General features: G+C 37.1%; 1 long non-coding RNA gene across 1 annotated transcript in view; it reads right to left on the bottom strand.

Annotated features, from left to right (window-relative positions):
* The window catches only part of LOC123385741, a 527360-nt gene that overhangs the window by 50341 nt on the left and 461176 nt on the right, over nt 1-15843 (bottom strand). Inside the window, exons 5-7 of the long non-coding RNA XR_006598700.1 lie at nt 13667-13832; nt 10652-10807; nt 8006-8125 (exon numbers count right to left, since the gene is read on the bottom strand). This is a non-coding gene — a long non-coding RNA (uncharacterized LOC123385741). The remainder of the gene's footprint in view (nt 1-8005; nt 8126-10651; nt 10808-13666; nt 13833-15843) is intronic.

The following is a 15843-nucleotide window of genomic DNA, read 5'->3' as shown; positions in this document are numbered from 1 at the left end:
AAAGGCTGGCATTAGCTAAGAGAAGTTTTATATAGCTTAGAGAGGTGGTGGGCAGCCAGAACAATTTCAGAGGACAAAATATTCTCTGGTGGAAAATCTATTTCCCTTGGGATTTTTCCATTGTTTTCTTACCCTGTTTCATTTATTTGCTTGTTTTTATCAATTCTGAACATCAAAACTCTTTCATATTGAAAGTATTTATAAATAGAGATAGAATTTTAAAAACACCTATTTACTTCCTGTTTAATGAATTCACACTGATTGCCACTGTGCCACTTTGATTATCATCTCCTCAGGCACAGGAAGTCAGCATTCTTTTCTGGAGAAAGCCAATATGTTATCTAAAGCTAATACTTTTTACAAATATCTAAATTAATATTTTAATTAATTTTTAATAATTTATCACAGAGGCTAGTCTGAACTTTTATAATGTGAGTGTTATTTCTCTCTCTCTCTTGTTTATTTTTAGCCTACAGTTTAATTACCAAAGAAGCCGAGGCATGATCCTGGGATAGGAGATGAAATCTAATCAATCCATTTCCTCCTAAGGCTCATCTCCTAGGACGTATTATTTTCTTCCGGCCTCTTCATTTTCAGTTCTGCTTGTTTGATCTTTAGGCTCCTTATATCTTATTCTTCAATAAGTCAGAGACAAGAAAGTATATGAACTGAGGCCAAGGGGAGTATATCAAACATTTGGTGCTCTGGAGCTGCCATCTAATTCTTACCAACTCCTTGAGGTATTTACCTCAGAGCAGTAAACTGTGGGGAAAACCAATTTCTTTATCTGTAATAATGCCAGGTCATATTTATTTCACTGGATTGCTATAAAAAATAAGTGAAAGAGTTTAAATTAAAAGAATTTTAGAATATTAAAGAACATGAGCCTTTCATCCCTCAAATCTCTTCTTTCCTAATAGTATTTGCCTATAAGATATAAGAGCCACTCCTGCTTCTAGAATATGCAAGAATTCTAGAAAATATTTTTAATTTCTTTAGGCTATGTCACACTTTAAAGCATTACCTATCATCTGGGTCACCAGCTTTCATTAATCTAAAGGATCATCAGTTAGAAATATACATTATTGATTCAGGAAAATCATTTTCATTCCCAGCAAGAGGGAGGCTCTTTCTCTCTCCTGGTTAGGAACTTGCTAAAATTCTGACTCTTAAAAGACGCATTCAACTTTAAGCAGCACATCTCAAGATCAAGAATATTGGTAAAGGGTAAAAGTGGGAAAACTAAATATTTAGTTTCCTGATTTTTCTAATTTCATTCTTTAAAGAGGACATGTGCAGTGTTTTTTTCAGCATTTCTCTGGATAAGGGGCTCCATGACCTTAAGCTTGAGGCAAACACACACATCTGCCTTATTTGATATTTCAGTGATGCCAAAGACAATGGAATACAGATTTGTATATAGTTCAGGTATGTTATTAGAATCTCTCTCTCGCTCTCTCTCACTCTCTCTCTTTTTAATTGTGATTAGAAAGCAAATTCAAGTCTTATTTTACCAAATCACAAGAATGAATTAACTGACTTTGAAACACAGCAATGCTGCACGAGGGCTTTTTGAAAATATAAATGGTATAAGCTTTAGTTTGTCTTTATTATCAAAGTGAAATTATGTGATCATGATGCAGTTACCTCCACTGAAAGAAGACATTCCTTATCAAAGAATCAGGAAGTTCTACCTTCAGACAGAGCATACCTCTGCTTATGACTTCCTCCTTATCTTCAGAAAATGCAAACTGTATGATACTCTTCAGTATTGTCTAAGGCTCTTCATCCCCTTTTTAAAATTTTAATTCCAGTGTAGTTAACATATAGTGTTATATACATTTCAGGTGTACAATGCCATGATTCAGAAATTCCATATATTATTCAGTCCTCATCAAGATAAGTGCACTCTTAATTCTCTTCCCCTATTTCACCCATCCTCCCACCCACCTTCTCTCTGGTAACCATCTGTTTGTTTTCTACAATTAAGAGTCTGTTATTTGGTTTATCACTTTTTTCCCTTTGTTCATTTGTTTTGTTTCTTAAATTCCACATATGAGGGGAATCATATGGTATCTGTCTTTTTCTGAATGGCTTATTTCACTTAGCATTCTATTCTCTAGATTGATCCATGTTGCTGCAAGTGGCAAGATGATGATAATTATCATCATCATTTTTTTTATGGCTGAGTAATATTCTGTTGTATATATTATACCACATCTTCTTTATCCATTCATCTATTGATGGACACTTAGGTTGCTTCCAAAGTTTGGCTATTGTAGATAATGCTGCTAAAAACAGACGGGCGCATGTATCCCTTTGAATTAGTGGTTTTGTATTCTTTAGTAAAATACCCAGTAGTGCCATTACTAGATTTTTAACTTTTTGAGAAACCTCCATACTGTCTTCCAGAGTGGCTACACTAGTTTTCATGCACACCAGCAGTCCATGAGGATTTCTTTCTCTCCACATCCTCACCAACATTTGTTTCTTGTCTTTATGATTTTAGCCATTCTGACAGGTATGAGGTGACATTTCATTGCAGTTTTTAAAAATATCTTTTTAAATATTTATTTATTTTTTTTTTTGAGAGAGAGAGAGTGAGAGAGAGAGGGAGAGAGCACATGTGCGCGCACACATGCTGGGGAGGGGCAGAGAGACACAGGGAGACACAGAATCTAAAGCAGGCTCCAGGCTCTGAGCTGTCAGCACAGAGCCCAACGTGCAGCTTGAACCACAGACTGTGAGATCATGACCTGAGCTGAAGTTGGACGCTTAACCCACTGAGCCACCCAGGCGCCCCTCACTGTAGTTTTGATGTGCATTTCCCCGATAAGAGTGATGTTGAGCATCTTTTCATGTATCTGTTAGCGATTTGTATATCTTCTTTGGAGAAATGTCTGTTCGTGTTTTCTGTTCACCTTTTATTTGGATTATTGGTGGTTTTTTTGGTGCTGAGTTGTATTATTTCTTTATATACTTTGGGTACTAACCCTTTATCAGGTATGTCATTTATTCTTCTTCTATTCCATAGGTTGTCTTTTAGTTTAGTTGGTTGTTTCCATAGGTAGAAGCTTCCTATTTGGATGTACTCCCAAAAGTTTATTTTTGCTTTTGTTTCCACTGCCTCATCTAGAAAGATGTTATGCCAATGTCAGAGAAATTGCTGCCTGTGCTCTCTTCTAGGATTTTAATTGTTTCAGGTCTGACATCTAGGTTCCTAATCTATTTTGAGTTTGTTTTTTGTGTATGGCATAAGAAAGTGGTCCAGTTCCATTTTTTTGCATGTAGCTGTCCAGTTTTCCCAACACCATTTGTGGAAGAGACTGTCTTTTTCCCAATGGATATTCTTTCCTGCTTTGTTGAAGGTTAATTGACTGTATAATTGTGGGTTCATTTCTGGCTATTCTATTTTGTTCCATTGATTTATATGTCCATTTATGTGTCGGTACCATACTGTTTTGATTACCGCAGCTTTGTAATATAACTTGAAGTGTGGAATTGTGATGTCTCCAGGTTTGTTTTTCCTTTTCAAGACTGCTTTTGCTATTCAGGATCTTTTATGATTTCATACAAATTTTAGGATTGTTTGTTCTGGTTCTGTGAAAAATGTTATTGGCGTTTTGACATGGATTGCATTATATATCCTGTGATTTTATATCCTGGATTGATTTTATATCCTGTGACCTTACTGAATTCATTTATCATTTCTAGTAGTTTTTTGGTGGAGTCTTTAGGGTTTTCTATATATAGTATCATATAATCAAATATGAAAGTTTTATTTCTTCCTCTTTAATGTGGATGTAAGGCTCTTTATTCTTAAGCCATATATATGTTGGCTCTTGTGGTCTGGATAACATAGCTCTCAGGCAGAGCCACTCAACCAAGAAGAAAAATAAAATTAACACATTTGGAAATTTAGCCTTTAGTCAAGCATTCCATCTTGTTTGCTTTTCTTCAATTGTGTGGTCAATATTTACATTCTCCTCTCCCCAATAAAAGAAGATCTTAAAAATTGGGTAATACATTAAGATACTGAAATCTCAGGTTGAATTTAATTTCATGGTTAGCCTTTTCCAGTTGAATTTTAATTATAATCTTTCCACTTTTTCCCAATATAGGTCAGCAGTAACACCCACACAACCAACATTTCTTGAATCAAGGTGAGCAAGAAGAAACTTAGAAGAAAGGGAGAGACATCAATTTTATGCAGTATACATAATTAATATACCATATGCCCCAAACCGAATTATACATTTTTATGATGTTTCACTTTCTTCTTCCACAAAATAGAATAATAATTCAAGCCTATTTCATAAACTTTGATAATAAATGACCAATATGTTAGAAACTAGGAATCATAGAACTTTTTTCAGTTTCCTTTTCTTACCCCTCCCCTGGTAATGGTTTCTTTCTTTTTATTGCATTGTCTCTCTCTAGCTAAAGATCTGCTATCCACTATTAAATTATCTTTCATAATTGAAATGTCAAATGAAACTTTTGCATCTAAATTGCAGATGGCACTTCTAAGCAAAGAAAAACAGGAGAGAGAAACAGGATTCATGAATAACACACCCACGTTATTCCAACATCTTTCAGGGTATTTTAAATACAATTCATTAACTCAATGCCAAGACAGTACCTTTTTGTTCTTCTCTGCTTTATATAGATACTCTGTCAAATCTCAGCATTCTTGTTTTTGACTTATTAAAAAACAAAAGTGAAAGGAAACCAGGGTGTAGAAAAATTAACTTGTTTATAAAAGGAAATCTTAACATCAGATTGAGAGGGGAGATGATTCATGAAGACATACATTCACAAGGTACATTATAGCGTTCTGCCAAATTTCTAGCTATTTCATTACTGCTTGTTCATTAAAGGTTAAAAATAAAAACTCTTGATATGTATGGAAAATGCAAAGGTGAGAATGTATAGTTCTATTTCTGACTGTTTGATTTTAGTAATGTAGAAATAAAGTGTTCATTTTAGCTAGAAGTGAAAACATTGTTGGGTGGGTTAGGAGAAGATCTGAAACAGAGATAAGGATAGTAATGAATAAAAATCTTTTCATTGTGTGTGCATGTGGTCTAAATGTTATGACAGGTACAGGTAATCTATTGAAGTGATTAACAGGCCAAGCTCTGAGATCAGACAGTTGGACTGAATTCCAGTTCCCTCATGTCCCAACTGTATCACACTGAGCACATTATTTAATATCTGTACGGCTCGTGTTTTTTAATCTATAAAATGGATACACTAATAAGGCCTAGTTAATTCAGTATTATATCAGTAGGCATTCTGCCTTGGTTTAATGGTTTCATTAACTATTTTCTGGAAAAAGAATCCTTGACTATAAAACAAATATTTAAATATATCAAGTATAAGAGGGCAGATGTTTTGAGTTCTTAACAACACTGAAAATACTTCTAATACCTTCATTATCTCAAGCCTCACAAAATGGTTCCCCCTTAGCAATTTGGTGACTTCCCCTCAAATTTTACAGAGAAAACAGAAGCCATCAGAAAGAAATTTCATCATTTTCCCATCACTAAATTAAAAAAATCTTCCTGTATTAACCCCCATTCCTCATCTTCCATCTTGTCTCAACAAAAGAAATGACCATGCCTCTCTCCACAGAGAGACTTTGCTTTAGCTCTAGATCAAATTCTCTCTCACGTTTTTAAAAGGTCTATACAATGTCAATCATCTGATTCTCTCCTGTGTAATTAATCTCTTTCCCTCTACGTATCACTTCTAGTGGAATACAAACATGCTCTAGTATCTTTCATGTTAAGATTAAACAAAAACGCTAGATGTTCCATCTCACTACCTGTTTATATGAGTCAACTATTCACAGTCAAACCTCTTAAAAATGTCAACTTTTCCTCCATTTCCTCACTGTCATCTAACTCGTTAAAATGAGCCACCGCAATATTGCTCCTTACCCAACAATGTACCGAAGCTGCTTTTGCCAGGACCACTAGTGACTTTCATGTTGCCAAATCCAATGGGAACTCTATTTATTCTACTCTGACATTCACACTCATTTAATACCGTTGACTCTTTCTTCTTAAAACTGTATCACCTCTTGCCTTCAGAGACACTGTGTTTTCCTCCTACCTCAGCCTCCTTTGGGTCTTGCTCTAATACCTGACCTCTCAACATCAGAATGTCTCAGAGTTTGCCTTCTACTCTATCTATACAACCTCCAAGAGCAACCCATCCTCAAGGCTCTAATTACCATATTTAGGCTAACCCATCCCAAATTCATATTAAACCCAAATCTCTTCCCTGAGATCCAGACTCATATCCAAGAGTAGATGTGAAATCCTCACAGGATATCTTGGAGATTTCTCCGTATTGATGTTAATTTTAATGTCATGTTAATGTTAATTTCTCAATGTTAATATGTTTAAGATGGAATCTTCCGTACACTTTCCCATAGTAGTCTGGCCTTCCAGACTTCATCAAATGAGTGGCACCACTGTCTTCCTAGTACCTCAGACCAAGAAGATGTAATGACTGCCCTTAATAACTCTCTTTTCCCTGGCTTCTATATTCTATGTGTCAGTAAGCTCTGTTTATTCTATATCTTAAGCATTTCTGTAATTCATATCAACAAAAATTATTAGGAGACAGCTTTCACCATGTCATTTCAATATTTTCAAAGGTTTTTGGTTTTTCAGTTGAAGATAATGGAGAAAAGTTTCTTTTTACTGTACTCTCAATCCCATGAAACCAACTAAAAACATCTGAAAGAAGGCAAAAAGAGAAATCTTCATATGCAGTTAAATTATAAAATGTGAGGTATTTTTTCCACTCTGGGATATCTAGACCAAACAAGGAGGACATTAGGAACAGGTAGGTACAGGCTTAAGTTGTGAATAAGAAACACTTTTCTAAAAACTAATGATTCTGTCCCAAGTGAGCAACAAGATTTGGAAGGACGAGAGGATTAACAAAGGTAATAGGGACGGTAAACTTAACAGGGACAGAGGGAAAGTGGAATGGAATGGATTATCATGCTGGTATGTTATTTTTCTGGTCTATGACCTGGACTGTTCACGGATGGATAAAAAGGGGTCAAGGCAAGAGCAGACCCAGTTACTGCACACTACTTGATCTCAGCAACAGAGCTGGGACATAAAAGATTTGAGACATATAAAAACTGCCAGGACACTGAAAGCTGAGATCAGAGGTGTCCCAAAACAGAGGAAATCAGAGGTTTTCTAAGAGGGTTTTTAAGATGAGAAACCTACACCTAATAGTGTTCCAGCTCACATGACCTCCACCTCTACTCAGTTTTTCCAAACATGTTTTTTTTCAAATAGCTTCATCCATTAAAAGCAAAAGAACAAAAAAATTTTTTAAATATGTATATATGCTCCAAAAAAAGTAGAGAGGGAAAATAAAAAGCAGACAGATGAAGAACATATATTGCAAAAGCAAATGTCAAACAGATTAGGAGCTCTGGAAGTAAGTCTCTATGGCCTCAAATAAATTTAGGCGACACTACCTCCCCATAAAAGAAAAGCTCACAAGAAAGACAGATAAGGTAGTTGCTAAGACCACAGAAGATAAGAGGAACTAACTGGGTGCTAGAATAACACGAAAAGAGAGTGAAGAAAGTCTATATTAAAACAACTAAAAATGGGCTCAAGATGACTTAACATATTCAGGTACATGCTGAAAGGACAGATGAAATTACAAATAAAGAATAATGGAAAATAAAAAATTTATAGAACTAATTATGAAGAAAATGGTAGACTGAAGGCTGAAGATCTACACATACATACTTAGCGCTCATGAAGCAGAATTTATGATTAATGGAACTGAAAACCATGCAAATACCAAAAAAAGTTTTTAAATTTCAAATTATAGAAAAGTTTTAATCTGCATAACGAAAGAACACTCTACTTCCCAGATGTCTCATGAAAGTTTGTTTAAAGAATGATCAACACTAAGATATAACATGTTTTAGAACTTAGCTAAGCAAAGAATTTACCTGAAGAAAGAGGTGTTTGCTCATCCAATTAGAAAAGGAAGCGATGTATACAGGGAAAAGTCAGGTGGCTTTAGTCTTCTCTGTAGCTACTCTTCATGCCAGGAGTCATGGAAGACATAGCTACAAGGTGATAAGAAAGTAAAGTGTCATCCAATCATTTAAAACAGCTGAGTTAGGGACCACTGCAGGGTTCAGTCGGTTAAGCATCCAACTCTTGGTTTCAGCTCAGGTCATGGTCTCAGTTTGTGGGTTCAAGCCCCATGTCAGGCTCTGTGCTGGCAGCATGGAGCATGCTTGGGATTCTCTGTCTCTCTGTCTCTGTCTCTGTCTCTGTCTCTGTCTCTCTCTCTCTCTCTCTCTCTGCCCCACTCCTCCTCACACTCGCGTTGTCTCCAAATAAATAAATGAACATTAAAAAATTAAAAGTAAGCAAGTATGTAAGTAAGTAAGTAAGTAAATAAATAAATAAAACAGCCAAGTTATCCTTCAAGTACAGCAGCAACTGACACAGTATCTTGGAACCTAGACACCTCTGCACAAATAAACTACCATGTTTGTGAAGGAAAAATCACAATATTTTAAGACAAGGAAAGAACTCAGTTTACTACCCATAGACTTCCTCTGAAAGAGTTACCTTACAATATATTCCAGCAAAAAGAAAAGAGAATTCATAAGGAAGAAGTGGGATATATGAACCAATGTTGAACAAATAAAGCAGAAAAACATATTGTTAATTCTCTTACTTGTTTTAAGGGCAAGATAACTGATAGTGATTCATTCTAGATAGTGTTAGTAAGACAAGTAGAAATATGTGTCGCACTCAGCTTTTACTAGGTAGTATTGTGTTGTAAACAGCCTCAAACATCTCAGTACTTCACAAAAACTAGGGTTTTTTTCCCTACTCAGTTTCACGTGTCCACAGATTGCTCTAAATTTGGACTTCCATTGAAAGAGCTCCAAGATATAATGTTAAATGGCCAAAAAGAAAAATACAGAAAAATATGTATATTATGATGAAGAAGTATGTATAACAGTGCTGTACTGAAGATACAGTCTGTTGACTAGCCTTACTGGTCCACGATGAGGTAAGTACAGAGAAATAACTGGGAGATGGGAAGGGGCAGATGACTAACAATCTATCAGGGCTTCAAAACTGAAATGGAAAATCCATTCTCAGCAACCCTGCAGAGTCCCTTTTACCAAGTCTGGGCAATTAAAAGGAGCTGATTCTGTTTGAGAGGGGATGGTACAGAGCTATGTATTATCCCCAACTGAGGAGGAACAAGGCTTCAGCCTAGAGTGTGGAACCCTCTTTTTGTTTTTTGTTTTTTTTTTTAAGTTTATCTATTTATTTTGACAGAGAGTGAGAGCAAGACAGAAAGAGAGGCAGAGAGAGAGGGCACAGAGAGATTCCCAAGCAGCCCTCACACTGTCAGCTCAGAGTCCAACACAGGCCTAGATCCCACGAACCAATGAGATCATGACCTGAGCCGAAATCCAGAGTAGAGCATTTAACCAAGTAAGCCTCCCAGGAGTCCACCCAGAGTGTGGCAATCCTCTTAAGTGGAGGTAGAAAGGTGAAGGCTGCAACTTGGTGTTGGTTCAAGGCTTGACTTTCCTGAGTGAAATGTGAAACTGGCTACTGTATAGAGAGGGCAAGGAGACAGTGAAGAAAGAGTGAGACCACTAGAGCTTGTAGGTGGCAGTTTTAACAAGCAAGGGAACTTACATACAAGGCTTGTCTTGGGTGGCCACAAGCGGAGTAGCTTTCCATACCCACCTGGCAGAATTTTAAAAGTTTACATGGAGGCCTGCACTGGGTTCTGTCACGTATTACTCTCCAGATGGTCTCAATAACGCATTTCTCTCTCTCAAGGCTACATACTTCAAACAGGTCCTGTTGTGCGTACGGTGGGCAGAATGCGCCTTTCAAGGACGAGGGATGGGGGAAAGAGTCTCTGATTGCCTGGATCTAGGTTGTGGGTCAATAAGCAGTCATGTTTTTGATGACCTCCAACGCTTGGGTCCCTCCAGCTCACAGGAGCCTTGAGCTGGCAGGAACTCTGAAGGGGACAGCTACGGGAATGACTGTGTAGGATGCAAAGTAGGAACCTTGGTCTTGGGTACTCCAGTGATATTCCCATGGCTGAGGCTGAGAACATGTCCTGTCTGCAGCTTCAGCTGTGCCAGGGCCCTGCATACCACAAGGAGGCACAGCATCATGGCCAAGACAAGCAAAAGACCATGCCCCTTAGCCTTTTTCTTAAATTAACTGAATAAACTTTGGAATTTATTTCCATATAATGGAGGAGTGATGCTGGAGATAGAGCCAACGTTGGCACATGGATGTTAAATCAAGATTTAACTCCATTTAGACAAATATAAAATGTGACCTATCTTACACTACCAGTATCATGGAAACATTGGCTGATTTTCTTTTTTTCAGGCGTGATACTTGGCAAATTAAATTACTATATACTCAAACCTTATGAGATAACCATTATCATGAACCCCATTTTATAGATGAGCAAACTGATACTTAGATTTGTCCAAAAATTTGCAGCTGGATTTTGGCTGAGGCAGAGAGGAAAAGGTCTTAAATATCAGTTTCAGATTGCTCATTTAGGAAAATCAAAGTTTACCTACCTTTTATCAGTGAGAAATTCCCAGTAAGTCTTGAATGCATTAACCTTCAAATACAAGCACTTGTCAAAATTTCTGGCATAATGGAAGCATGTATTTAGTGGCTGCCGGTAATCTCATGCTTCAGAACCGTGAAAATCAACGGAAGAAACATGGGCTCTGAAATTAAAGAAAACAGAACTGCAATCCTAGTTTTTCCCCTTATTAAGTACATAACTGTGTAAAAATTATTCACCACCAGGGGCTTTATTTGCTTCTTTGTATCTTCCCAGAATGATTTGAGAATAAAGTCAGATAAAACGTGTAAAGCACCCCGTAGAATACTCAATACTATATAAAAACTCAGTAGCTCAATACATGGTTATTATTTTTATTTTAGTTTGCTTTTCTCATCTGTTAAATCTAGACGGGGCTTCCGTTAACTCAAAGGGAGAGCTGAGATATACTTTTAAAGGTTTATTGGTGCTGTAGAGAAAGATTTCTTGATTAATTAATATGGCAGTTTTCTTACCAATGTATTAGGTAATTCACATTTTTATTCCTGTAAGGGTATTTTGCGTGTTTTAGTTCAATCACTATTTCCTGGGCATTGACTGGTCCTGTGCTAAGTTGCAGGAATTTAAAATGGCTAGAAGTCAGAGAGCCTGACTCTTGATTTCAGCTCAGGTCATGACCTTGCAGTCTGTGTTGACGGAGCAAGCCTGCTTGGGGTTCTCTTTCTCCTTTCTCTGCCTCTTCCCTTTTCTTTCTCAAAATAAATTTAAAAATTAAAAAAAGGGGTGCCTGGGTGGCTCAGTCGGTCACGCCCAGGTCATGATCTCACAGTTCATGTGTTCGAGCCCTGCATCGGGCTCTCTGTTGACAGCTCAGAGCCTGAAGCCTGCTTCGGATTCTGTACCTCGCTCTCCCTACCTCTCCCCTGCTTTCTCTCTCTCTCTCTCTCTCTCTCTCTCTCTCTCTCTCTCTCTCTCTCTCTCCCCCTCTCTCTCTCTCAAAAATAAAGAAACATTAAAAAAAATTTAAAAAATAAAATGGCTAGAAGTTAACCTTACTTTCAAAGAGAGGACTCCTGAGTAGTAAGGAACTCGGTGCAATCATAAATTCCACAAATATACACAGGGTCTTCTTCACCTGTGTAACTCCTATGGCGTCTAAGCACATTGCATGCACTAAGCTTAGGATTCGCTGCTGAATTTAATTGACTTTCTGCCAGAGTCCCATTTCCCCACATCTTAAGTCCAAATTTCTCCTACAATATCTCATAGTCCTTTATCTGTGACATGCAAAGCTGTCTGGAATAGTTCCAGGGATGTTTTTATTATTTTTCTTATTTAAGCTAATGTCACTTCTCTAGATTTAAATGTGCCATCCATGTCTCTACAAAACCCATTATCTATTAACTCTTTTCATATTCCAAAGAATTCATCTCTATATAGACCAAATAATAAAAATCAAAAGGGAAAGGTTAAAAACAGGAGAAGGTGATGGGAGAAGAGAATTACAATAATGAGATACAGAAAACAAGTTCTTGCAAGAATTATCAGTGAAGACATAATTATTATGCGTTAACAGCCGATAGCTAGCATTAGTGCAAGGAAGCTGTCTGTATTCTCTAAGTACTTCAGACAATGTGGTATTCATTTATAAATTCTTGACAGCTCTTTAGATAAAGTGTGTATAATCATTTTGCAGCAATCCATTATCTGCTGGAATGTGCTTTAATTTTAGAGTTAGAATATATTTGAAATAATTTCTCCAAGTCCTAAACATACTTCCTTTCAAATACATGACCTACATGTAAAAGATCATTAAAAGAATTAAAATGAGTCAAAAAGTTCCCCTTTTCCTTCTTTGGTTCTTCTCTGTTCTATCTATAGGTCTTTGAACAGCGTTTCTGGCTTGATCAATTGAATCTATGTAATTGTTTTGAAAAACACATTCAGCCCTCAGGAAGGAACATCTACCATCATCCTGCCCAAGCTGAGGCTGCGTGAATGTGCTGAGAAATTCTGATGAGGAAATGGTGCAGCCCTGGACTAATAATTAATTGAAAGTTACCAAATAAAAGCACCCCAGTAGACAATACAAAGAGACAGCTTATCATATACACTCAAAGTTGAACTCTCAAGGTTTTTCAAAGAATCTAGAAATACCTGAAATTGGTTTTCTGCTTTTTTATGAGATGACCCCAGGCAGCCTGCCCAAGAGCAGCTTCTTCATTAGCTGCCAGGCAATCAGTTTTCCTCACATCCTTATCCTCCAAAATGCAAAAACAAACTTCACTGGTCCCAGAATGCCTGTAGGGTTGTTTTTTTTTTCTTTCTGCTAATTTTCTGAGAAATCTTGCTTTTTGAAGATTATATAGTGGTTATCTCCTTTACATATGAATAAGCTGCTATTCTGTTTGCAGCTAACTAAAATACCTGAATTGTTCTTCAAAATTCCCCACACAGTAAAGCAGCTCCATTATAAGGGCAAGTCCAGGAGGATTTTCTCAAAAGCCATAAAATAGTAATTAAGTATCACGTAAAGACAAAAAAGATCAGGCTGCTGAAAACTATGAAGCAAGTTAACTGGGATTCATCATTTCACTTTCTGTTTTTACTTGCCTTTTTGGTTGAAAGTAAACTCCACTAAAACAAAACAAAACAAAACAAAACAAAACAAAACAAAACAAAACAAAACAAAACAAAACGAGGGAACCTGCGTGGCTTAGAGGGTTAAACGTCAAACTCTTGATTTTGGCTCAGGTCATGATCTCATGGTTTGTGAGATTGAGCCTCGCTGCTGGCTCTGCAATGACAGCGTGTAGCATGCTTGGGATTCTGTCTTTCCCTCTCTCTCTCTGCCCTTCCCTTGCTCATGCTATCTCTTTCTCAAAATAAATAAATAAACAACAACAAAAAATAAGACTTAAAAAACAAAATGAAAAGTAGTAGTGAGATAGTAGGATAGGGTAATCATAAGTGCAACATGCATGAGGCATCTTCTTATGTTCAACTAAACATTCAGACTCACAGGACAATCACAGGCCCCATTAGCTTTAGTCAGCTCTGGAAGGTAGAGGATGGAACCACAGCTTGTTAGCAGGGAAGAGTGGCATTAGGCTGATTCTTTGGGAGGAGTCCTTATAGTGTCCACTCAACCATCCAGCAGTGGTCCTCTTTTCTCCCTCACCTCATCCCTGTAAAAGAAAAATTGCACTGGTCACTTGTTGAAAATAGCATGGAAGACTTTATTCAAGACTATTGCAACAGGGGAGATAGAATGAACTCAACTCCCCTGAAATAAAAAAAATGAGAAGATTAGAAAAACTTTTTTATTTGAGTGTAGTTGACACACAAGGTTACATGAGTTTAAGGTATACAACATAGTGATTCAACAAGTTTATACATCATGCTATGGTACAACTGTACCTACCTTCTATCACCACACAACACTATTACAATATCACTGACTATATTCCTTATGCTTTGCCTTTTACTCCTGTGATTTACTCATTCCATACCTGGAAATCTGTATCTCTCACTTCCCTTTACATTTTGTCTGCCCCAATCCCTCTCCCCTCTGGCAGTCATCATGTATTTATAGGTCTGATTCTGCTTTTTGTTTGTTTATTCATCTGGTTTTTTTTTTTTAAGATTCCACATATCAGTGAAATAATAGGGAATTTGTCTTTCTCAGTCTGACTTATTTCACTTATCATAATACCTTCTAGGTCCATCCATGTGATCGCAAATGGCACGACCTCATCCTTTTTTATGGCTGTCTAGTATTTCATTGTACATATATATCACATCTTTATCCATTCATCTACTGATCGACACTTAGGTTACTTCCACATTTTGGCTACTGTAAAAATTGCTGCAATAAACACAGGGTTTGCATATATCTTTTTGAATTAGTGTTTTCATTTTCTTTGGGTAAGTACCCAGTAGTGAAATTATTGGATCATTTGGTATTTCTATTTTTAATTTTTTAAGGAACCTCCATGCTTTTTTCCATAGTGGCTGTACCAATTTACATTCCCAGCAACAGTGTACAAGGGTTTCTTTTTCAAAGGTGTGAACATTAAAAAAAATTTTTTTTAACACTTATTGATTTTTGACAGAGAAAGAAAGACAGAGCATGAGTGGAGGAGGGGCAGAGAGAGAGGGAGACACAGAATCTGAAACAGTTTCCAGGCTCCCAGTACAGAGCCTGAGGTGGGGCCTGAACTCACGGACAGTGAGATCATGACCTGAGCTGAAGGCAGATGCTCAACCAACTGAGCCACCCAGGCACCCCCTCAAAGGTGTGAACATTTTTAAACACTGGGGTGAGCTAATGAGAGAGTATTGGAGGACTTTAGCAGAGAGGTTAGTCAATGTGATTAGGCCATACTATTTGTTCTCTGTTTGCTAGTTGCCACTTAAAGCTCACTGAGGTTAGATTCCTACTCTCCCAAAGAGGCTGGGGACAGGGGTCCTATCTTTCTTGATGATTACATTCCAAAGGGAAGGCTTCCAGGTTCTGGAGCAGACATTTCTAGGTTATAGAAGATTTACATCTCAAAGAGGCAGAAGAAGAATTTACAATTCTAAGTGTTCTAATGTTAATGCTCTAAGAATAGCGAAGTCAAGGGCCTATAGTTAGGAAGAAATCTGACCAAGTTTAGTCAGCTGAGGGGAGTGGTAAAGCCATCTTGTTCACCCTGAGGGACAGTTCAAGTACAAGGGAATGAAATACAATGGCTTAAAAGCTCCTTCCGCAGAGGATCTGGATTTCTGGAAAAAGTCCCAAACATCCCCACAAGGGACACCTCTAACTACAAGAATCACCATATTCCGGGAAGCCCAGAGTTATGGCTCCCTACCAGATCTTTATAATTTTTCCAGTCAAGATGCAATTTACCAATGCTTCCTAATAACACAATTGTCATTTTATCTTTATTGAGTTTCCAGGGAATAAAAAGCCAGAAATTTAACTGGCAGTCAAAATCTTATGTAGAAAAACGGACTTTTGTTATTCATCACTCTTAACAGGTATCACAAAAATGCTATATTTTACTTCTTTGCTTTTTCTACAAATACTCTATTTTTCCAAAAACATGAAAATGCATGAGAACACACACAATTATGCACACCTATCTACACATCCAATCTGTCATCCTTTTCTCCACCATTCAAAATGGCTAAAATTCCTGCTTAGTGAGA

This window comes from Felis catus, chromosome A1 (genome assembly GCF_018350175.1).
Source record: "Felis catus isolate Fca126 chromosome A1, F.catus_Fca126_mat1.0, whole genome shotgun sequence".
NCBI lineage: Eukaryota > Metazoa > Chordata > Mammalia > Carnivora > Felidae > Felis > Felis catus.
Note: the sequence above shows the minus strand (reverse complement) of the source record. Positions and strands in the feature narration are given on the sequence as shown.